We start from the raw sequence: 26,631 nt of genomic DNA on the forward strand, positions 1-26,631 counted from the left end.
ATATTTTTTTGTTATTATTTTTTTGGATTTTTCCCTGATTTAGTCGTGTCCAATTCCTCCTCGTCACTAGGGGGCTCCACATTAAGGCTTCTACTACCAATCAGCCGGGAGTGCCGAAGACCATCCCATGTCTATCCCGCTGGTTCGATCCTGTGAGACATCTTTTCGAACTGCTTGCTCACGCACCGTTAGGGGCGGAGTAACACACTCAGAGGAAAGCGCTAGACGCATATTTTTAGCAAAATTATTTTACTTTTACTTGAGCTTTAATTCCCTGAGTCTCAAAGGCTTCGTTCTTTTATCTATACTAAAACACTCAACACCAAACACACACAGAATTTACCATCAGTATCAGTAACCTTACACAGCTCACAGAAACAAAAACAGTCTAAAATGCATTTATTATTCTTGGTTATCTTTGTAGCTTTAATATAAAACTATTTCATCTGGAAACGCGAGCACACTGCGCAATCTGAAGGAAACTTATTATCGGAAAATACACGTTTTAGCCATGTTCGGCTGTTTAGAATTGTCTCTATATATTGTCTATATATATATATATATATATATATATATGTGTGTGTGTGTGTGTGTGTGTGTGTGTGTGTGTGTACAAGCAACAAATGTAACCAAAATCCTTCCTGTATATAGGGTGGGCTTAGGAATTAAAACAAAACTAGCCATCAAACGTAAAGCAAACGTCCCTCAGTCAAATGGTTGAAATGTTTTTAAATGGTTTCGGTTTGTTGGTACAGTAATTGTAACAGCAGTGAATTACGGCAGGGTTGTGTAGTTGTGCACAGTTTCTTCTGATGTTGATGCGAATTTACTCAAATTTATCAAAGAGTCAAAAAAATAAGCAATTTACTTTAGTAAATCTGAAAACAACAAAACTGGCACAACAACAACACTTTTAAACATCTACACACACTATAGAAACCTTAATGCACTCTTTATTGTTGTGTCATTACAGAGAACATTTGATAAATTTATTAATAATTTAAACAGCAGATCGAAAGTAAAACTCTTACATGTGTTTTAGCAAACATTCTCATCACTCCAAGTTTAATATTTTACAACATTGGGTGTTCATAAATATATCGATTAAAATAATTAAACTTGGATAATCCTTTATTTATCCAGCAAGCCAATGTGAAACTAATCTTAACTGAAACAGCACGAGAGAGAGAGAGAGAGAGAGAGAGAGAGAGTTTTCATGACCTTTTTCTGATTATATTTGAGCTAAAACAGCTTCAAGAGCATGGGCTAACACTCTGCCATAGTCACGTTTTATTATTTTTTTTTTTTAAACATTTCAGCAAAACATGAGGCTCATTTTTCAGGGACCTTCCCACCGTGCCAGACGAAGCATACCAAAATCACGCAGCTTAGACGATGACTAAGATGGCTGCCAGCGTGTGTGTCACGCTGATGTTGCTAATGGAGCAAACTCTGGAGCTTGGGTTGCACTGCAGAAATCACACGGATAGAGAGGAACATGGAGATAATACACCTATGCATAAATGCCCACAGTGGTGTCGCTTTTATTCTGATGTTCTGCCGTTAGGAAGGAATGGAAAGAGTCCGCCTGGCACCGGTGGGACAAAAAAAGAAAGAAAAAGAAAAAAGAGCGGGGGGAATAAAAAAAAAACCTTTGAGAAAGTTAGAAGAAAAGGTTTTAACTCTCCTGAAGTACAATTCGAAATAGGAGACCTGAATGAAATATTAGTTGCATGAAAAAAAAACCCCACTGTGGAATATTACAAACACTAAAACTAGCATAAATAGCAAACGCATAAAGGATACAGAGTCCACTACGAGATAAAGTAAAGCAACGCTAAGCGTGGAAAAGAGGAAAGTACGCCTTGTATCTTGCTCAAAAGAACAGGATGCATTAATACCACGTTAACACGATTCCATTTTAATGCCACTATTTTCAGCACCATTAATGCATTTATCTTATTCCCTGCTCCTTTTGTACGCTAGTTTCTTGCGCAGCACACCTCGTTGTGATTGAATAGCGAAGAAGCTGCTGCTTATTCTTTCTTTCTTTCTTTCTTTTCTTTCTTTTCTTTTTTTTTAGAACACAGACGGCTGCGTTTACATTTAGTTATCGTAATGATAGCAGAAAAGAGCCGCTGGTTTAATGCAGACACCTTCAGATCAGAGGCGAAGCAAAGCAGAGGGAAAGAAAGTTAGCAAAGGAAGTGCAATAACATGAAACAGAAATCTGTCTTGGGAAGATCTACCCTTGAATAGTTCAAGAATCTTACGCAGAAATCACAGCATGTTCATAATAAAACATGGACTATACCAAAACTATAATAGTATTACTGATAATTCCAGGTTACAAGATAACTTTTGTATAAATAAAAAGAGGCGACACCGAACAAACAGGAAGGGCGAGTTCTCGTAACATTGTTCGTGTGTGCATACGGTATAGAAATGCTCTCATTTTCACTATCTATTATTACTAATATACTATTTCTTTTTCACTAGCTCTAAATTTAACGTCACCAGGCATGTAAGTGATCTCACCTCACACTTCATGAGGATTCAGCTCTGTCCTTCCAACGTTTAATAATGTGTTGGACAGATCTTAACTCAATTCAACTTATTTCAGCTTTATCTCCCTAGTTTTTGTCTTTGCTTGATGCAGGACAATAATTTGACTCTGAAATTCCATGATTGTGGGACACGTCTTTTCTCCACATTGTAATATAAACAAGGAATTCAGAGTCCCGAACCTCCTACAATCCAAATTTGAATAACTTGAGATGATGATTTCGGGGCAAAATTGAAAGTTTACGTACTTGCTTGAATGTTTAACACCTAGAGTAGGACTTCTCCCGCACTGCGACGCACCAGACCGGACTCTGAAGAACTTCCTGAATGAATCCAGGAACATTAAAAAGTTCATTCAGTAACTGCTAAAAAGTGTAATAACATAAACATAAGGTTTAATAGTAAGTGAACCTGCTACATCCGGTTTCACCAAAATTAAAGCTAGTCATTTTTTACACTGATTGAGTAAACAGCACCTATTTGCTAACAGTAACAGTTCATGTGTGTGTTATTTACTGCTCCTTATATTCCACATTATTCTCCCAGATGTGACGCGTTGCTTTGGGTCTGTATAGCTGCCGATACCACTGCATTCCTTCTCTTTATTGATGATGCGTCAGAATGCCAATACAATGCCAGCAGGGACATAATTTCAACCAAACAGATCACTGGACGGTGTTTCCCATCAGGACAAACTACTGAAACAAGCGATGGAGAAAGCTGAGTAGTATGTTGGCCTAAGGTGACCTTGGTGGTACGAGTGTTATTTCCACTGATGACCTGGGGGCAACCGGCATGTCAGGGAGAGTAAACTGTTATATAATTTAGGGTGTTTTCACACTTCTCTTAAACATAAAATGATGCATTAGGTTTTGTTCACAAGTAAAAAGGCTTTTTACTTTTTAATGCTAGTACATGTAAACATGATTACATCACACCAATCTTGTAATCTTGTAATTTAATTATTTTTTTTATTGCTATCTTATTGACACTTTATTGTCATTTTTGTTTTACTGCTGTGAAGCACTTTGGTTTAACTAAAGTTGCTGTAAGGGGCTGTACTGTATAACTCAACTCAACTTTATTTGTATAGCACTTTAACAACAGGAATGCCCCAAAGTGCTTCACATAAATAATAAAATAATATAAAAATACATAATTAAGATAACATCACACAAATATCTAATAGACCAGAATAAATAAAATCAACAAAGAAAACATGTAAGTTTTAAAATGGGACTTAAACACCCTCAGTGATGTGGCCTCACAAATAGTCAAAGGTAGATCATCCACAATTTGGGTGCCGCTACAGAGAACGTCTGATCACCCCTAAGCTTGCATTTGGTTTTAGGAAGAGTCAGCAAAAGTGAGAGAGAGCATAGGGCTGAAGCAGATCCGAGAGATAGGCGGGGTAAGGCCATGTAAACATTTAAACGTGACCAAAAGATTTTAAAAATTAATTCGGGACTGTACCGGGAGCCAATGAAGGGAAGCCAGAACTGGAGAGATATGTTCTCTTTTACGGGTAGACGTTAAGAGTCGAGCAGCAGAGTTTGGGATCAGCTGTAATAGATGTAATGCTGCCTGGAAAACCCCGAAACACAAAGCATTATATTAATTGATGCGAGTGGTGATAAAGGCGTGGATGGCTATTTCAAAATGCTTAAAGAGCAAAACAGGCATAAGTTTTGCCAATTGTCTTAGTTGAAAAATATCAATTATATATCATATAATAATATTAATTATATATAAAATTAATATTTTATAAATATAAAATATAAAAAGTATAAATAAATGTTGATGCATTGATTGATTTTAATCGCAGTCTTAAGTTTTGAGTTTCGAAACTCATGATGTACAAGTAGCTAGGACTTTTCCTTACTCCATGCCCGTCCAAACCTTGCCTCCTCTACATCAGATGGCACAGATAGAGAGTCGACCGGTGAAAGTACTCATGTTTAGATATCATTATCAGATAAGACAAGCAAAGACTCGATTCGTTTATATATCTTTGGTCTGTGGTCCGTTCACACTTCAAAAAAAAAAAAAACAGAGTTCATTTTAATCTAATCAAATCGAATGTCATGTGTGAGCACATACACAGGCTGCTGTATATTTAACCACAGAAGTCAATTCTTTTTAATGTAGTGTTTTTTTGTTTTTTTTAAAGCCTTGGAGTTAAATTCATACATTTAATTAGCCAAAATAAATACTATGCTAAGGTTTGCTAACATCCCTGATTTGTACATTTAAATGTATACTTTAACAACAAAGAATTACGTTTACGTTAATGATTTATTTAAAATTCCCAGTCATTAATGCGCATAGGTCTGATATTAGTAGAAAGGATCAGGCAACCCAAAAGTTCTGCCGTCTAGAAGAAGCCTGAGACATGAAAGTTAGTTTGGCTCATTTTGTCCTTATTCTTCATTGTTTTTTTATGGCCCTCACCCCCCCAACCCCCGCCCCCCTTGAGACTTCCAGAACGACGCTCATTTAAAAACGCTAATTTACAAGCCTCAGGTTTGCGTCTCTTTAAATACACAATCCTCAAAACAAGCACAAGGGAACAAACAGCGCCGGCGTGATGTCGGCCCACAGCTGTGTGAGAAAATAGAGGATGTACCGAGGACAGAATGGAAGCAGAAACAGCACAATGACTCGAGAGTCTCTGCAGACTGAATTAATGACAAAAGCAAGCTGTAACTTGGAGCAGGTTACAATTATACATATAATTAACCATATAATAGTTACTGTAATTAACTAATCAGAACACAAGTCGCTGCATCAAAGCTCAATGGTAGGTAATGTGTAGTTATGCTGCTGTAGATATAGTCTTTTGACCATGTAAATGGTGATTAAAATGTCATTAGAGCTCTGAACCCTGGGAGAGAACAAATAAAAGGCGCGATTCACGCAAGCGCCAAATCACGAGACACAGTACGAGGAAAAACGGGTTTGGAGAGAACTAGCTGAGCAAAGAGTTCATATGAAATTAAACAGGAAAGGATGATTTACTGGGAATTATAGCTCTGCCCATTGCTCTAGCAAAATTTGACAAGTTTTAGATATCAGCACCTTCAGTGGTGTTTCTCAAGGCGGCATGCATTCATATCTCAGTTACCCAGTGGGACAGTGATGTAGTGGTTAACACTGTAGCGTGACACTTCTAGGGTCGAGGGTTTGATGCCTGCCTCAGGGTCTGTGTGTGGAGTTTGCATCTTTCCCCTGTGCTTGTTAGATTTCCTCTGGGTACTCTGGTTTCCTCCCACAGTCCAAAGACATGCAGGTTAGGCTACTAGGCATTCCCAAACTTCCAGTTGTGTGTGAGTGTGTGCATGCCCTGAGATGGCCCTGTGATTGGCACAGTGTCTTCTGGGATCAGCTCCAGGCTTCCTGTGACCCTGATAAGTGCTACGTATATTGTCAGGATCATAATGAAATAAAAGCTTTTGCTGCTAACGATAAAATAGTTCATGCTAGTTAGCGGAGTACAAACTGCCAATGTAGAGCAAAGTTTCCACGGGCTCAGGACGTTTCAGAACAAAAACCAGAGACGTTATTTATTACACTGGATACAAATATACTTTACTTCTGAGACTATGAATTCATTAATGTGCTGTTACACATTAAAATCTAGTTCAGGAAAATGTTTATATTTTCTAATGTTCATATTCAAATTGTACCTAATACCTTACTGTGATTTTATTTACACTGTTACTGTATGTTTAAATCACTTATTTATTTACGTTACACACCTACTGAATAATGGTTTTGTTACAAATTTATAAATTTTTATATTAATGCCCTAAGAAAAATTTGGTAAATATATGAATCGTACATTTCAATAAGACATTAAAGTAATGGTGCCCTATAAAAGGCGGAAATGTTAATGCAGGTATATTTTTGCTGATGTGCTGCGGTGACTGAGCTGCATTACTGGCGAGCGTAGAAGGTAATTCTTCATTTATTCTCTTATTTATTTTGTTAAGTCGCCATTTTGTTTTGCTGTTTTCAGCTCTGTGGTCGCTCCCTTCTATGGAGCATTAATGCAAAGAATGGAGAAAGTCATGGAAACCTTTAGAATTATGGCAGGAATGTTTGGTTCGACCATGAGAGCATTTACACACAAAATATGAAAAATAAATAAATAAAATAAAAAGAGGCTCAGTAACAGAAATTTTGACTCTCTTTGATCTTTCTAATTAAAAGGGCCGAATCTTGGAAAAAGTTGGCACCTAACAGTGTGATGTATTTAACAACCTGTTTTCAGAGTTTAACATGGTGTCCCACAAGGTGTTATTTAGGCCCGTTCATTTTGTTATTACTGTTAAGGTCACCCTCTTGCACTGATAACTTACAAACACTGAAGATGGCTTTCACTTCTACACTGATGAAGTATGATACAGTATATTTGTGATTTAGGCTCAATTTGATGACGCAAGTCAGGGAACATGGGGTTCCAAAACGGGTCTATAACGGCCTACCCATCGCTATCTCTTACAGAAAGAGCCTTCAGGTCTTTATTCTATTTATCGTTACAGGAAAAAAAGATATAGTCAAGTTTTTATAGTTTTCCTTTTTTCATGTTCGTATTGACCAGCGCTTAAACAAGCCAATTATATTTTTACCCTAATGTGACCTCATATAAGAAGAGCCCCTTCTGCAGCTTGTTTTTTAGGAAGCTTTCCAGCAAAAAAAAAAAAAAAGAAAAAAGGCCATGCCCACAAGTAACAACTGTACACACCCACATGCAACACACTGTCACTTGATTTTGTAAATGTAAAGCAACTTTCAACTAATGCTATGTTATTTGGCTTAAAAAAAACATTATGAATTCGCATCCAGCAGCTAACGCCATACAAACTACACCGGAACTCGCGCACCCAGCTGCTAAATCTTCCTTCCGACAGCTCGAAGCCTGTCTCGTGAGAATCCACCCGAGGTGACTTTCTAAAATATCGATTACAAACTTCTGGGACAAACAGTAAGGGATCATCAGCTCAGTCGTAAATGTCAAGTTTATTTATAAATCACATTTACAATTACAACTGTTCAGCAGGACTGCTTCGCAACGAAGAAACAGAAAGCGAGGAAATAAAACATGCAGCATGAGTGAATAAGCGTCGCACATCTCACAGGCTGAAGAAAGAGGAAGGGTCGAAGAGTCTCAGACAGAGACAAAAGAGGAGGAAAAGTGTGGATACGGTAAATCAGACAGATCCTAAATGGATCTAATTTCCCGTCTACGGTTTCACGGATTCGCCATCCATCAAACGCAACACCTTCGGCAAAAAAAAAAAAAAAAGGAAGGAAGAAAGAAATCATAGTGTGAAAAAGGAAAAGAAAAGAGTTCATGAGGGAATGGTCTTTTATCATCTCAACAGTGTGTGTGTGTGTGTGTGTGAGACATCTGACCCAAGTATCTGGACACTGCACTTACTGTATAATTATGAACACAGCGTGGATAAACATGACGTCAGGCCAGAGATAATCCTTCATAACAAGTGCCATGATCACTGTAATTATCGGCTTGTAATTAGAGACCGCTGGCAAACATTTAGTGATCAGAAATACACTGTGTGTGTGTGTGTGTGTGTGTGTGTGTGTGTGTGTGTGTGTCTAAGTGATTTAAACCCTCACTACTTAGTGATGACCTACACTGTCTCTGACAGAAGCTTACAGTAGTCCTTTAAATAGCACAAATTATATACAAAAGATGTTTCTTACTTTACTTTGACTTTTAAGATTTTAATATAATAAATTGTATAAATCACTTTTTCCCCTACAATACATGGTCTACTGAAATAAATAATATAGTACTTTATATAAATACACACACTGTCATGCTCGTCTCCAAATACACACTCAATGAGAGGAACCCGCATACTGTAGACACTCCTTTAATGAGGAGTCACACCCACTCTTCTACATATGGAATTAAAGACGCACATTACACACACCAGACGTTCCCATATACAATTAGCCATGAAAATAATTTGATTCATTTCTGCCTACCACACACTAGAAATTTCAACACTATTTTATTATAATTTTTTATTGTTAAATAAAATTTATTCAAAAAATTCTTAAACAATAATAAAAAAAAGTAAATAAGTAGACATGAAATTAAATAAGTGAATACATTAGGCAAAAATATAAATATGCATAAACTGTAAATAAGTCAGTAAGTAAGTAGTTAAATATGTAGGTCTGTAAATAAGTAAGGAGGTAAATAAGTAAGTAAATATAGTAAATAGGTTAGTAGGTAATTAGGGAATTAAGAAAAGTAGGTAAGTATGTAGGTAAGTGAGTAAATAAATAGCTTATAGGTCACTAAACAAACAAATAAAAAACAAACAAATAAACTAATAAATATTTGAGTAAATAGAAAAACCGATAAATAAGTAAATAAGTAGATAAACAAAACAATTGATTAGATCAATTAGTAAATGGGCAAATATATAAATAAATGAGTATGGCAGTAAATAAATAAATAAATAAATAATAGTGTAGATAAATAAATAAATAACAGTGTCGTTCAGTAAGTAAATAAAGGTTAAAAAATACTTTTGCGTTAGTTAATTACTCCTCTCGTCCTTCTCTATTTTTCCTTGTGTGCTTTTATAACCCATGAATTTAATGAATATTTAATGAATGTATAATAATGACATCATTTTACACGATAATTAGAGATTAATTAGACACCAATTACATGATTCTACATAATGAGTATCGATACACTGCAATTAGCCGCTGTGTGTGTCTTCTCAATCAGGAACATTAAGTATTAAAATTGACTGTTCATTGTTGATTCAAGTGCTCACTGTGTGTGTGTGTGTGTGTGTGTATGTGTGTGTGTGTGTGTGTGTGTGGAGAGGCTCAGTATGACAGAAGTCCTGCTGGCACCAAGGAGATAAGAAGAGAGGACACACGATTGAACATGCGTGCACACACACACACACACACACACACACACACACACACACACACACACACACACACACACACACACTCCCAAGTCACACAGACACACATACACACATTTCGGTAGCTACACTGGGATATATAAACACACACACACAACCACACACAACCACACACACACACACACACACACAGACAGACAGACAGCCAGACACACAGGTGGGTAGCTGCTTTGGGATATTTAACACTCTGCAGTTGAAATGGAAACACACTGCTTCTGGCAATGCGACAGTTCTGTACTGATTTTCTCTAACACACACACACACACACACACACACACACACACACACACACACAGGTTAGATCTGCACAATTCTCTAACCATTTCTGTCCCAAGTTCACTGTTTATAAGATGGTTAGCAGGCGAAGCTAACTGTAATTAAAGTTTATAATTTTTAACACAAACCGTTCTATTAACATTTCATTAACACTTCTGAGGTAAAAGCTGATATTCCAGACATTTCTGTGTTATTTTTGTTGTCATTCTGCCCTCCAACATCTACATGAAGGCCTTACCTGCATTACTTTTCCACAACAGCTAGCCAATCTGTTTTAGATTCTGCGTCCATATTGTCCAGTTGCCTAGCAACGGTCCAGGGGTATAAAGTACAAATGTGTCTAAATTATAGCACGTTTTACTAAACAAGCGCACAACAAATCTAACAGACTATGAGTAAAACATTAGCAGTCTTGCTAATTCTAGCCGGGGAAAAATACCGATGTGCAACCAAAAGACCAAAGCTAATTTTCATATTCAACAAACTAAAAATTTCATAAATTAAATGTTACATGAAGAAGTGTTAATTAAAAACCTGTGGTAATAATTTTAGTTTTAGGATAGCTATAGGTGGAAAGTTTTAACTTAGGCAAAATGGAAAATTAGCTAACTTGCGAACATACAAAAAAACAAATACAAAGAATGTTAGCCGACACAATTAATTTACCCATCATATGTTGTAAAAAAAAAGCTTTCTGGTAAAGTGTCTAATATTGACAGTTAACAATAATCCAGAGTCTATGTTGCTAGTAAGCTAACTTGCTAGCTAATGTTTTGTTATCCGTTTAAAACTCATTACACATTATGCGAAACCGGATGTCGAGCCAGGAAAATTCATGGCATGTAGTCAAATAACCACGCTAACAAGAAGTAGCTAATTGTTTTATTTCAGATTAATTATCTGATAATGAAACGTCCCCAGGTCACCCTGATCCTCCGGAAAAAAACAAGCGTCCTTTTTCTTTTCTGCGCAGGGCTGGCCGACACCCAGGTTTCAGCACAAGGCACCGAGCGCAAAGAGCAAGATTTTTTTTTCTAGTAAACGCTAATTTATGGATCTCCTGCTGCATTTGAGGAGAAAAAAAAGTTTTATTAGTTTAGAAGTCATAGAGAACCTAGAGTTCATGTGACACTTCGGAAAAAATGCTAACGTCGCGAGTGAGCACTGAGCATTCAGCGTGATCTTATTTAGTGTTAGCAACATTTTCTCCTTCTGTATAACGAGCCAGGCAAAGTGCTGACGCAGGATCTTTTTCTTTCTGTCCATACAGCAGGACGTGATAAGGCACGGACGCCAGTCTGCGAGCCTTTCGCTATCATGTACAGACACAAAGATACATCAGTAATTTAGATTGATAGCATGGAACTCTTAAGTGCTTACAGGATAACTTAACCATAATTTACTATTTTGACCCCATGAGCAGTAACACACACACACACACACATTCTCTCTCTCTTTCTTGTCTTCTCATAGATTAGCCAAAATAGAGACGGCTGTTCCAATACATTTGACACACATTGACACACATGCCAGTCAATAAACAACACATTTATGTAGTCTGCCTTAGCTGACAGGCTAAGTATGATGCTAAAAACGCAGCCTAGCAATCCATCGATCGCCTCATTACCCTCCGCGGCGCGGTCGAAAACAGATTTCCAGACTATTGAGCATGCTAATGCAGAAAACATTAGCAAACATAAATTGAAATGCTGCCCACTGGTCTGGATATTGTGTGGCTTTCGGCGGCTAGCGAAGAGCAATGATTTCCAATGGAAGCCCGTCAGCCGAGAAACAGCATTTAAGCACTTTGCTTTATAGCATTATTGCTCAAACAACTTTTACTTCCCTGATAATCACACACACACACACACACACACACACACACACACACACAACAAGGATGAAACTGTGCTTTTATTTCTCAGCTGCTCTTAGCTGTCACAGTTGCACAAGTTTATCCATAATCGCTAATTTGGTCAAGTAAAGTTTAACATTTTAAATATGAAGCATTTGTTTTTGAAAACAAAAATGTTTTTTCGAAAGAAATGAGCCATCTTTGAGACTTGAATGAGATTCAGGTGTTTTCTGCATCTTCTCAAAGGTGACTCAAATGTGGCTTATTACATTTAAATCTCAGAGATAGTTTACATTTCTCTTATGTGCAACTCACGTATGCAGAAATTACTTGAATAAGAGTTAACCATTTTCTAAGTTTTCTCAAATGTGTCTCAAATATGGCTCATTACCTCTAAATCTTAGAGATAGTTCATATTTGTTTTGTGTGCGACTTGCATATTTTTTGTTTCCCCAAAGCAGAGTTACCCACACATAAAGTATATGTTTATTGTAAAATGTGCGTTTGGGTTTTCCGATACAGTATGTTCTGATATAATCCTTTTTTAACATTTTTGCTTAGTTATGTGGGTATAGTTAGTGAAAATAAAATAAAATTGAGTTCTTTATATTGAAGAATATATTCTGCTGAAAACATGTCACTCTATATAGCACAATCCTGACTCGTATACAGTATATTAATTAAAACATAATGCAAAAATGGCTAAAAATGCTTTTGGATTAAGGGTAGGATTCACTGTCAAACCGTGCCACCTACACTAAAGAGTGTTTAGTACTTTAATACTTTATCTTACTCTTCACATACAGGGAGATGGAGGGGAGGAAGTTTTAGTAGATTAGTAGGTTGGATTTCTGAAATGAAGATATGTAGATTGTAGGTTGGTAACAACTAAAGTCAATTGCAAAACTGCTTTGTAATATATAAACGTTTTTTATTTTCAAATCCTGCTTGTTTATTAAAATAAAAAATCCAACTACCAGTTATATTATTATACAGTTTATCCAGATGTCCCTTGTTGATCAATATGGCTAACCTTTAACAAATGTGTACACATTAATGAATTTATTGAAATTAAACTGGCAAACTTAGTTTACATTCTGTACAAATGTCTTTACCAATAAAGAACTAAAATACAATATACAGAATATTTCTTATTCATAAGTGAAGCAATAAGATGTTTGTGTTCAGTGATTTCTGTATAAAATTATCATTAAGACCAAACCTAGTTTTGATTATACATTGATGACTAATTGTTCAACAGTCAAAATGTAGGTTACCACCACAGTGTCTTTGGAAAAAAAATGGTACACTTAGCTGAAATTTATACAGTTTACGGTTGTCCTTAAATTGCAAAAGGAATTTAAATGCTACCTGTGGGTGGTTTAGCATATGGATTAGCATATCTAGGTAACTAACACTTAGGAAGGTTGAAAGTTTTTTTTTTTTTTTAATAGTAAAAATCGGTCAGCTGGCTACAAAATTATTATTAGGCTTTTAAAAAAAAAAGTAGTAAGTTAATGTTATTGCATGATCAGTTTTTGAAAACCAGGAGTTTTTTTATAGTGTTCAACAGTAGTTACCAGAACATGTAACTTATGAGACATCGGTTAATTATATTCTATAAATTAAGACCAATATGTTTGTTTGTAGAAAAGTTATCTTGGTAATTATATACATTTTACTTAAACTGGGTTCTTCAGGCCACCTCAGGAGACCAAGTATGCAGGAGGATGTTCTGGAGTCTCCATCAGCACCACATCATCAGAGCAAGATCAAGCGCAGGGGGTAGGTCAGGGTTAAGGCATTGGACTATGGTTCGGAAGATCCCAGGTTCAAACCCCACAACCACCAAGTTGCCACTGTTGGGCCCTTGAGCGCGGCCCTTAACCCTCAACTGCTCAGATGTGTAATGAGATAAAAAAATGTAAGTCGCTCTGGATAAGAGCGTCTGCTAAATGCCTAAATGTAAATGTAAGCGCACCTCTCAACCTTTAGAAAGTTGGGAATGGAGTAGCTGAATGGTATTTAGGTAAATCTCAAATGTTTTAATATATATATTTTTTTTTTTATTAGATACTAAGCAACTCCAGGAGTCACAGACTTTGGACAAACTTGTTGGACATCCACCACAAGAGAAGACTGATGTGTCCTGCCAAGCAACTAATTTTTTATTTTATTTTTTTATCTCCTTTTTAAATGATTATTTTCACTGGAAGATTGTCATAATGCTGTGGCTTTTGTGTAACTCCTGTATAAATTATACTGTCAGTTGAGCAGTGTGACACTTAATATCTTTGCCATTCTGAGCAACAAAATTTTGCTATGACGTGTTATTTTTGTCATCGTTTGGCATTTCCTAAGCTACCTGTTTATCACTTAATGCAATATAGAACACTATTCAGGACTGCTAAGTTTTTCCAAAATCTTTGTAGCCAAGAAATAGCACGTTAAGCACTCTATAGGTTCAAAGTGTAAACAACATAATTTTCCTTTCCTCATCATTTCATATTAGAAATAAATAAATAAACAAACAAACACATGCTAATTTGACAGGTGGTGTATCGCAGTGGAATCCCCTCCAGCCAAGTGTTTTTTCAGGCCAGATTGCTGGGCTAAATTGTCAAAGCCAGGTCGTCTAATCACTTTGATTTTTGTTCTGGGAACTGTTCCAATCCCATCAGTAGGAAAATGGGCATTTATGAAAATTACCATTCCAGACATGTGGGGTATAAAATGACTGAATCATAAAAACGAGGTCAAATTCACTGGTCAAGCACCATGTTTTGTTAAAGAATTTTGTTCGAAATAAAAAGATGTATTAAATGAAAAAATCTCTGTTCTCATGCAGGTTAAACCCTTAAAGATCTTCTCCTTTGTAGTTACATGAGGTAATGCCAGTCTTAAATTATATGCTTTCTATTTCCATGAATCTAAGTACTCATCTTTAACATGGCACAAAGCCCCGCCCACTTTTGCACTATTCCCACTTTCCCTCCCTGTGGGTTGGTGTAAGTCCTTATTAAATTAGCTGGTTTCGTTGAATTGCATCGCTGCTAGCAATTAAAACGCGCTATAACACTCACCAGAGATGAAGGCTCTTCCTGTGTCTCTCATCTCATCATGCGTTCTACTAGGGAAGTCTGGATAGTTCGATCAATGCCACCTAAAACACAAAGAAAGAAAGATATTAGTGTATAGCACTGTTATTTTTGTCTAACATGATGTTTGATTTTGGACTTGTTTTGACCTTATTCACGTTCCATATTTCTCCACCTTAGCAACTCCACCTTTTATTGACCTAGTATGACTATATATGTGGTCACACAGCTACAAGACAAAACATAGAATGAATGAAACACTAACAACACTGGCAAGTATATGGATTTAAAGTCACACCCACAATTCCATATTTGTACCATTTATCATCTACATTTACATACAGTATATAAACTGGAACATAAACCCAATTTATTATGTGGACTTGACTGATGCTACATGTCTATGTATACATTTAATGCCACACCCACTTCGCCATGCAAAGAGTAGATTCAAAACCAAACCCAGAAACCCAAACACAATAAACGACATCCATGTTTAACACTGCAGGTTCAATTTCACATCCACAACCTCATGAATATACTTGATACCACAGCCGCATTTACATACAGTATATGCAATCAGCCACACCTGCATTTCACCTAATGATTTCAATGCCACACCCATATTTACATATATGTACTCTGTATGACTTAATTCCATATGTGCATTCAATGCGCTACCTACTCAATTTAATCATATTGATTCACTGCCCCATCTACATTTCCATCTGAATTTACTATCTCACTAACATTTCCACCAATGGCTTTACTACCCTAACCACATTTCCAAATCTGGATTCACTGCCTCACCTACATTTCCAAATATGATTCCTTTTCTCACCCACTTTTCCATTTGCGGATTTACTGTTCCAACCTCATTAACAAATATTGATTCACTGGCACAACCATGTTTCCATATATGTTTACATGGTGCCCCATATTTACTCTTCTATATTCACTAGACATTTCTATTTTTGACTATATTTGGTGGGTCAGTACATTGCCTGACCCACATTTCCATATCTGGATTTACTGACCCACCCACATTTCCATATATAGATCAACTGCCCCACCCACATGTGTATATATAGATTCACTGTCTCACTTAGTTTTCCATATGTGGATTTACTGTTCCAACCTCATTTGCAAATATTGGTTCACTGCCCCACCCATGTGTCCATATACTGTATAACCCCAGTGCCCCATATTTACAACTCTATATTCACTGAGCACACCAACATTTCTATATAAGTCCAAAATGACACACCTACAATTCCATATATGGACTCACTCTATGCCAACCCTAAATTTTAATATATGCCTCCAATGCCACACCCACGTCCCTGTACAGGGCCTTACTCGCACTCTTTCGGTGATCTAAAGTGTCCCTAAAGATCTGCTGGATTTTTCTGCCTTTTATTCTCTCACTGCTTGTTCTAGTTTACTTGTTTGTCTTAATTCTAGACATTTCTGCTGTCTGTGGGTTTGTTTTCGAGTTTTGGACTTCTTTTTATTGCCATGTGTGCTCTTATTGCACCTTGGACAGTTTGTTGAGTATATATATTGAATCTTTGTTATTAAACTCAGCAGTTTTTCGTTATATTCCCATGTATAAGCTCTGTCACCTTTATTACTTTCTCTGCATCTTCCTGCGACTCGTCTGAGATTTATGAGCTATTTCTAGATTTTTTTTTTTCTTTTCGGGAGGGTTGGTAATTTCCATTTTTATTTTTCATTTCCCTACTGAGCACCTCTTTTTGTTGTAGCTCTTGTCTTGTTCTGGCTTATTTGCCCATTGTAATGTGGAGCTAATTGTATTACATGCAGCGGCATAGAACAACGCCAGGCTCTAGACTATAATTCTGTTGATGGGAAAAGTAAAGGAAAAAGAAGAAAAGAAATAGAGAGATGAGATACTAACAATATTATTCAGAAGCTTATTGCGACATCATTTTTAAGAGTACAAGCTGTGCTTACAACCGAACATAATGGAAAACATCATAATGCGACGACACAATAACGAAACTACGCCGGGGCGCTATGAGTCTCAATGTCAGGACAATAACATCTCATCATCAATATTTCATCACTCTGACTTGAGGGACTGCAAAGTAGAATGTGATGAAAAATTAAGTATATTATGAAACAGACTCGTTGGGGCTTATTGCAAGCTCAGGGTAAAGCACCGCTCATGGATTTCCGTTAAAATGCAACACAATACAAAGCTCAGCAGTTTAACCATCAGCCCTATTGATCATAAGGTCGAAGGATTAAATCTCCACCTGGACTCTGGACCTGAGATCTTGACCCTCGACCTGAGTCAATATTCATAATAACAGTAAATATCCGCTAATTTGTTGATTTAGTCATTTTGTTGGGAGGATTTTTAACCCATTCTCTCCCAGTTTGGTCACCCACAGCTGCATGCCCTCAAAAGATGTCTGTGATTAGTCAAAGCGGCTCTGATTGACGGGTTACTAAATAATCAGCCACCCATACCTTACACAAATTTATATGAATGATAATAAAGGATCCAAACAGCGTCTAATCTAAGGTCTCACCTGATCATCAGAACATCTGCATGAAAATGTACCTCCTCAATTAGGGCTGTGTTCCTCCTTCATTGTATATCGAGCGTATCTACGGATTTAAAGTAATGCAAAAATCACTTTTTGATCATTTTTGAATACACCGTCACCAGTGTGTGTTTGTGTGTGTGTGTGTGTGTGTGTGGTTCCCCTCAAAATAGGAAACAAAACAATTCCTTTTCCTTATTTCTTTTTCACTTTTGCCCACAAATGTGTTTGAATAAAATATTCCAGTTTCGTGCATGCTATAATGTCATTCCAGGCAAAAAGGGTGCGAGCATAACCCCTCCTCTGGTCCGTCTCCCAGGCAGGAATCCACATTTTCCAGAAAAGTTCTCTTTCCTGTATTATGACTGGCTAGAAATGTGCACTTCCACAAAGGGCATGGTGGAGGGACGGTAGATCATTTGCATTTAAAGTGTGTTTCAGCACATTTCAGGAACTTTTAGAAACACCCTGCTTCCTAAAGACATGGGAACAGTGATGTTTCAGACAATTTAGCGATGCCAGAATGCACAAACTAGAGTAAGTAATATTTCAGCTGCAACATTAACAGACACAGTAAGTAACAGTCACAATTAGGTTTTAAGTTTGCATTTGCCAAAAAAAACCCACAGCTTCCTGTTTACTATATTTGCTCCCTACGGAGGGAAATACATACAGTAGTGGTGCCAGGCTATCTTCACTACCTATTGGACCTATTGCACTATTACACTAGTGGAGAACATCATTTGAGTTTAAGTTTGTTTAAGGCTGTTGTTTTATATATATAAAAAATTGTAAAAGTAATGCCACCTTGGATTTTGTTCTGACTTACAAAAAAACACCACTTCCTAACAAGTGTAGAGGGAATACAGAGAGCAGTATGACCCTAAAAGAAAAAAGCAGATACGCTTCACTCCATACAGCCTACGAGGATGTTCTCTGGATTGACTTTTAATTTTAGTATTGTTTCGTCGTGACTGATGCAAAAGCTCCCAAGCTGAAATCTGTCCTTGCTGAGATGAAATGCTTCTGAAGGACACGGCTCATAACAATGCCACCTCGTCCTGCTGGTTTCATAACAAGCATTTATTTTTCGAATAACAAGAAGAACAAAGAACGGTGTCAAGGTGGAGTCAAAGAAGAAAAAAAGGGGCATCATGATTAAAGGGCTGAGTTGTTTTTGTCTTTACAAAAAGGAAGATTTCAAATGCTTGTGCACTAAATGGTGAAATCCTCAGTTTTAGACTGAATGTTTTAATTCCGTTATGAAACAACATTCCAGAAACAGTCGCACCACAAGGTCTGACAGAACATAAAAGCCTGTCATTAGGACTAATCTAATTAAAGTAATTGTAGCAGAAAGACATCCTTCTTGGCACTTCTTTCTGCTACGGCTTTCATGACAAGCATTTTAAAAAAGAAAGAAAGAAAAAATTATTTGGGTTGTTTTGAGACGGAAAAACGTGACAGTGTCCAGGTCAGTCGGGACACATTGTTGTTGTAATTGTTGTTGTTCGTCACACCCGCCTTCCCCTCTCTTCTCCCATTTCCTTCAGTTTGAAGAAGACTTTATGCATGAAGAAAGCTGCAGCGACTCACACAAACCTAACATCGGTTTGTAATACCGAGGGCAATTCCATGCGTGCAACCGATGCATGATTCCTGAAGCGATATGTTAATGCCTTCTCGTCCCTCATAAGAAGCGTCCACCATAAAAAAAAGCTCATAGCTAATAAAAATCCAGCTACGGGTGAGCGGTTAGCATCCAAGTAATTAACCACCATGTGCAGTGCTCTTAAGAAAATAAATCAGTGCAGAGGAATTTGCCAGGACTAATACGTTTGTGTTAATTAAATAGCGACACCACAGACATTTTTTTCCATTTATAGTTACTGAACATTAAATGTCCAAGAAACAAGATCGAACAAGAGTCCGTGTTCTCGCTTTAGCTATAAACGCTTGCTCTCTTGAAGTTTACAAGATTTTTATACACACGTTTTATACAAAAGTTGCTAAAGTGTGTAAGATAGACTAAGGTGAATGTATGGCTGATGATCCCCAGTAATCCCAGGGTTTTTTAATTGTCAAAATTTCAGTAACGTTGATTTGGCAGTGTTTCAGGTTGTTTGTGAAAGTAAGAATTACCTTGATGACATGACATAAGAATAACGTTGACTACATAATGATGAGTTAACATTGAATGAACGCTAGATGGCACCACTAGGGGGCATGCTGTGGGTTAGGGTTAGGGTTGTCTTTGTAAATATATAAAATCGTCTCGGGGTACTTTGCTGTAACCCTGTTCCCTAAAAAAGCGGGAACAAGATGCTGCGTGAAAACGCTAAAGGGACATCTTTCTGTGTTGCCGGTTGTGAAGCATGTGTGTATCGAACACGCCAAATCTTGTCATATATAACCTCGGTCAGGTGATGTCATCTGATGAAGCGCACCTGCAGGAAGAGACAGGTCTGTGGCTCGGCGTAATTCCAGGAACACCATTGAAGAGGCCCGCCAATGCTCAAGTCTTTCAGCAGGTCAGCCTGGTAAACCTGCAAACCCGCCATAGAGCACCAGCCTGATCAGCTGCCTGAAAGCTTTTCCCCACCAGAAAAGATGTCAGTCTACGTGACTTGGTGGGGAGTGTGTGCTTTTTCAGGGAGGATGATGTCCCAGGAGAGAGATAGCCCACAATCATCTCTTGGGACATCATCATATAACCGTGCCTTCGTATCAACAATATTCGAATAAATTGAAGTTGATGGCATGAAAAACACGGGATGAATAAGGCTATTCCATGAAAGAGTTAACTCGTCATGGAAGTTACCAAAAAAGGGGGAGAGAGAGAGAGAGAGAGCGCCTCTGAGGCTCCTCCCCCGGCCATCCGACAGAAAGTGTCGTCTAACTTTTGAGCGCTTGGGAAAAATCCAGCTTCCGCGGCCAAATACGATATGCGATCGATCGATCGCGTGCATTACTTACCTGCAGTAACTCCTCCATACCCGCAGGAGCGAGAGTATGTCTTTTCTATCCATTCACAAGAAGCGCCGATGCACGCTTGAGAAGTGAATAGACAACGTCCTGATCCGGTGAGAGCGCAAAAGTAAGGGGGAATTCCGTCTCGTGCGCACCTGCCAGATTGCACTGTTTAACCCCAGGAATGCGCCACAATGCATGAATTTTTTTTAAGAATGCGAGCATTTGAAACAAAAGTGTGGAGATCGCGCTCTGAAGTGATCTATCATGCGGAGGTACAGATCTACAACTCCACCATTTCGGTGAGTTAATACTTTTAAATTCGATTGCACACATCACACGCAAACATAATATGGTCCTGGAGACAAAAAGATCTGAGGAATGTTCTGGTTCACTCCTATTTATAACCTGCAGGTGCAGGAGAAATGTTTATGTTGGGGGCTGGTCCGGCCATCCGCCGAGAGCAGAATCAGCGCGAGTGGATGGAGGCAGAAGCTGCTGTCCACGCGGGCCCATGCTGCCACTCTGCCCGTTGTCCACCACTCACCTACTGAATTTCAGTAGGGTACGGCCCACCAGACCTGCACATGCACATTCTTTCCTTCCCTTTCTATCCATCCTCCCTCCTTTTACCCTTTCCTTCCCAATTTACCTAAATAAATTACCCTTTTTCCCCGTAAGACCTCGCCTCGTGTCGGTGCCACCCGTGCACATACAGTAGGGTCGAACCTGCTAAATTATATATGTTTATCATGTCTGCATAATTATGTACAAAATATTCAGTATTTCCGTGTATAACTTAAAAACGTATTCATAAATAACATTACAGGAGAATACATGCATGGCTGTAAATAAAAAATATATACAGTATATAGTACAAGACAGACCATTTTTTAGATGGGAACAAAAAACATATTGTACGCTCCTGGGATTTGTATAAAAATAGAAAGAAACGAGTGTGACAAAGTTACCAGAAGAACTCCAGCAAGCTCAGTAAAACCTAACAGCTATTTTACTTAAGAACTGCACAAGTCTGTGTCTAAAACTCCTCATTTTAAGCAATGAGTTTTCACTTCAAATATTGACTGTTTATTTTAATACTTTTTATCGCTCTTTATGGCAGAAATGTTTCTGAAAGCATATTTTGTTTGTGGCATATTTCTGTATCTGCCCGAGACTTTTGCTCAGTACTATAAGTAAATCAGCTGTTAGGTTTTACTGACCATGCTGAAGAATATGAGTTCTTCCGGTAACTTTGTATGGAGTATACATACAGTACTGTATACATAGAGTATACATGGGTATGGAAAGGCGAGTCCCCTACACACACACACACACACACACACACACACACACACATTAAAGTACTTTTTTTCTGAACTCCTGTATTAGAATTTCCCCCCTAAAAATTAAGTTTTTGAATAAAAACCAGCTTTGTTTTACAATTTGATTTCTACCGCTTATATTATTTAGAAAAATTCCGGAATTTAAAGCAGTGCTGAGTGCAGGATCTGCGTCGCTCCGTTCTGCACACTCCAAATCGAAAAGGCGACTGGAACAGTCTGAGCTCCGAGCTGCGTCAGGAACTTACAGCCAGTTCAGTTATATAACACCGCTTCTGTTGCTCTAGTAAACCTCCGCGGCAGCTACCTGAGCGTCGTCCTGGTCCTCACCCTCATCCTTATTTCTCCTCCTACAGCTTAATGCCAGTGATTTTATAACCTTTTCACCTCCTCCTCATGGTGATGAGCTCCAATAATAAAAACGTACAGCTGAGATGAATGACTGCGATATAGTGATGTGCAGACTGCTGAAGAGCTTGTGTAGCGTATCTTAACTTTATTTGTGGTATATGATAATGCTGGTTGGATAATGAAAGTCAGACAGTGTGTGTGTGTGTGTGTGTGGTGAGGTGGGGTGGTGGTGATAAAAAGCTAGTACACGTTGAGCTAATTTTGGCTAAAAGGTGACTTTCAGAGAAATCTATTGTACAAAAATTTTGTACAAGCTAAATAACATTCCCTATAGCATTTATGTAAATGTTCACCCCAAAAAAACATTCCTCCTGCTTACCATGATGATGAAGGTGTACATCAGTGCACCGCCCCCCCCCTCACCCCCTCTGCTGTAGTGAGATAACGCAGGGGTCAGTGTAGGACGAGCTGGTGACATTTTTATCTGCCGAAGTGTATGACTCATCTCATCAAAGCTCATCTCTCTCTCCTCACACACACGCAGTGACACTACAAAGCAATGTGCTAAGCTGTCATTAAAGTACAGAATAATTCAGCGTGCAGTGTATTAGAGTCACTATGACCAGTAGAATGCTTAGATGCTTCCCAGATCATTTTACCTGAGATCTGGGATGTATTTGCATAATTAGCATAATAATGGAATGCTAATCACATTTAATGTTATCTTGCAACGTTTTCAATGGACGGATTCTCTGTAAAATTTGCAATTTTAGAGCAGATCAAAGAGAAGCGTCAAAGTTTTCTAAAGCTTCACCTAGACTTTAAAGTCATCTGCCAGTCTCAGTCGCAGACAGCACCCCGGGAATTCTCCCTCTCTCCCTCTCTCTCTCTTGCTCTCCCTCTCTCGCTTCATTCTCGCTGTCTTTTATAAGTCCGTGTCGGCGTCTGAGCTGAGTCTCACAGTAACGCTGCGTGAGTGCGTGGCGGAATAGCTTTTGTAAAGTGGCGCGCTGGAAGCGCAGGGGTGAAATCCGAACGCTCTCCCAGCAGGTCTGAGCCGCTCAGCAGGATCCCGACAGAGTCGGAAATGCAAAGCCGAATGCAGAGCACGTTGCCAGCCAGACACATGGATGCAGTGTTCAAAAAGACATTTTCAGAAATAACAGTGTCTTGTTGGAGTGTAGGATTAGCCTTAGCCTTGTTATTATTAGCTCATATGCGCTAAAATTAGCTATATAAATAAAAGAAAGGTTTTCTCTGTGCATTGGTCAAAACTCTCTTTTCATTGATATCTTTACATTTCATACATTGGAGGACCAAAAATCAGTAACATTTCTGTCCATAAGTCTCTCTGTCTGTCTGTCCAGGCAGATTTAAGCTAAGAAATAGAATGGGACCAGAACACCCAGTGCACCATAGCCCACAACGCTTGCAACCCAATGGGCGAAGAGCTCAAAGCCACCATCTGGCCTCCAAACTGCCCAGATCTCAATCCGATTGATACCCATGGGATGCTCTGGTCAAACAAGGCCGATAAATGGAGGCCCCACCCACAACCCACTGCACCCAAAGAATCCACTGACAGACACCTGAGGTCCTGAGGAGCCACGCCCCAAGGGGCCAGAGCTGCCCTGTTGGCAAACCCAAAAACTACATTACAGCAGCAAATAACAACGTGCAACCATAAAGTAAGGACAGTAAAAAAACAAAAACAAAAACAATACAATGATGTAATGGTTTTAATGTTATGGTCATTGGTGTAAGTTTTTATTTATTTCGTTTAGCATCAACGTTCTCTTAAAAAAACATAGAACCATGCCTATGGGCTTTAGATCAGGAACTTTACAGTTGGGTCTTAATTTTGATATTCTGGAACACTGAACCAAGATCCTTGTTCTGCAAAAGTCCATGACTTGTCTTGTGTTTTTTTGCAAAAATAAAAAAAATATATTACTTAATAAGCTCTGTCTAGACTTTAAAACGGCATTGAACTTTTAGTTGTGATGTCAGTCATGTGAGCTAAAAGATCCGACTAGTCAATACAAGACCATGGCCATGTGAAAAAGACTCAAAGAACAATGAAGCCACAGTGTTCCTCAGTCATCACTCCACACACACCTAACTAAAAATAGACACCTAGGCAGTATCTTTCAGCATGAGCGGCTACAGAAGACCAGAGGCTAATGTGTACTGAGGTCAGTGTTACAGTAAAACAGCAGTTACTGAGCACTTTTAACCTGATTAAAGGCGCGCGCAAGAGAGAAAGCTATGCTGTGCTGTCAGTCAGACCCCTCCATTATCTTTACCATTCTTTCACTATGTACTATCATTTACAATCCATCTCCCTCTCTCACTACTGGAATGTTTCACTTCATTTTCAGTGGGAGGAACAAAATACATACTAGTTCCTCACACTGACCCACATTTAACCATCCTGAATAAAGTCCTATATATTGCTTAGGAACTCAAACCTAGCAACTCAAAGTCAGAGTCACACACACAGGAAACTAAACAAAAGACTAAGTCTTATACAGTAGGTATTTAAATCCATGAACTTCAGTTGAAGAACACAAATCCGAGCATGAAAACTTAGTAACTCACATCTACTGAATTGAAGCCCACACACACAGGGCCCAAGCAACCCTACTCCAGATAGGCAAACCTGGGAAATGGATTCCAGCAACTCAGTCCCAGCCTCAAAACCCCTGTTGAACCCCCGGTAAAACCCAAAGAGGAACTCCAATCCATGGACCTGAATCAAACAAACTCAAACCTAGAGACTCAAAGCCTGGGATCCAACCCCTGAAAAACAACAACAAAGGAAATCAAATACAGGACATCAAACCCAGGAACTCAAACCGATACACTCAAGCCCTGGAAATTGAAATTAAAGAATTCAAACCAAGAAACTTGAGCTCAGGAGTTGAAACTGAGAATTTTAAACATAGGCACATAACCCCATAAACTTCACATACAAGAATGCAACCCCAGGAACCCAGGATGTAAAGCCAATAACTCCTTCCCTACAGTGTTTGACTGATGATACTTCAAATTAGTAACCAAGTGAACCAGTGGAAGGATATAACTAATGATGGAAACTTCACAGCACTTGTCACATGTACAAGTATGTGACTCTAGATATGAGCATCTGACAGATGCCTAAATGTAAATGTAACTCAATCCCAGGAACTTACTCGACTTTAATTTTCACACTTGCAACAACAAGAAAAACCTCTGACAAAGAACTTACAGCCAGGAAAATTGAACCTGAAACTGTATACTAGACATTTTAACCGAGGAATTAGGGAAAAGGAACATAGGACACAGATTGTATCCCAAAGATTTTAAAGCCTGGAGATTTATATAGCCAGAAACTGGAGCTCAGGAACGTCAGCCAAGATATTGAAGACCAAACTGTCTGCCTCATGATTTTTTTATCACTAACCTTTTAGGTTTGACATGTAAGCTCAAGAACCCTAGGACTTTTAACCACGAACGTCAGCCTTGACACTTAAACCCAGGAAGTTCTCTTAGGTAAGTTTAGACCACAAACTTCAGACCAGATGTTTCAGTCCAGCACTTAAATTAATGACCTTTAACCCAAGAACTTCGGCTCAGAAACTTCAAGCTTATATATTTAAGCCCAGGAACATTAGCCTGAGAAACCAGAAATCTTAAATTATTCATTTCAGTCTAGACACGATGATCCTTTGCCCAGGAACATTAGACCAGGAGCTTTGGTCCGATGATGGTGTGTGTGTGGCCTACATAACAAATCTGCTATGTGGTTTAGGACACGCCCACATTTCCTTATCTAGTGTACAGGGTCAGTACAAATCTAACCCCACCTTTTAACTATTTAAAGGCAGCAGCTGCATTTCTCTAATGTCGTCTCAATACATTTGATTTCTTCAAGCATGGAAATGGTTTACGTTTATTAAATATTTCTCTCGTTCTTTCTCTCTCTCTTAATCTCCAAACTATTGATCTCAATTCTGATGAAATTCCTCTCCCTCAGCACAACGCGACGTTCGTCTCAGCACGAAATGAGATTTATTGAGAATTTGTCTCATGTCACACCCTGCTGGAGCTGCATAACATACGCGCGCACACACACACACACGCACACACTCAGGAGATCCATCACTGATGCGATGTGCAGGTGAGGCTCAGCGTGTGTTTTGGCACGCAGCGCAGTGGAATCGTCTCGTCAGCTAAACTCATTTTCATCATAGCGCTTTATGAAGGAGTCTGATCTTAAACTCAAATCACATAACCAAGGGGTGTGGTTTCTTCTTCCGCACGAGAGTTTAAGCAAAATTATTCGCTGTCTTAAAAAATTTAATACGCACAATAATCCTTAAAGGTTTTGTTACTGACAGACTTAAAAGTTGTTCTACTTACGTAAACATTCAAACTTCTGATTTGTTTAGTTTAAACATCATTATTCCGGCTTCCTGTAGAAGATTTTAACTTACAGATTTTTGGCAAAACGAGACACATCCATAAAGAGCCAATTACACCGCTTCTATTTGTCACATGACAAATACTGTAGTTTGTGCAACATTTGTGTGTCTGCTGTCTATGTGTGTCTATGTGTGTCTATGT

The 26,631-nt window shown here is 38.4% G+C and overlaps 1 protein-coding gene across 1 annotated transcript in view; it reads right to left on the reverse strand.

Annotated features, from left to right (window-relative positions):
* lrfn1 (leucine rich repeat and fibronectin type III domain containing 1) overlaps window positions 1–26,631 on the reverse strand; it is a 54,929-nt gene that overhangs the window by 25,266 nt on the left and 3,032 nt on the right. The window contains exon 2 of the mRNA XM_053507092.1: window positions 14,769–14,848. The gene's annotated coding sequence lies outside the window, so the exon portion shown is untranslated. The remainder of the gene's footprint in view (window positions 1–14,768; window positions 14,849–26,631) is intronic.

This window comes from Clarias gariepinus, chromosome 11, assembly GCF_024256425.1.
Source record: "Clarias gariepinus isolate MV-2021 ecotype Netherlands chromosome 11, CGAR_prim_01v2, whole genome shotgun sequence".
Taxonomy (NCBI): domain Eukaryota; kingdom Metazoa; phylum Chordata; class Actinopteri; order Siluriformes; family Clariidae; genus Clarias; species Clarias gariepinus.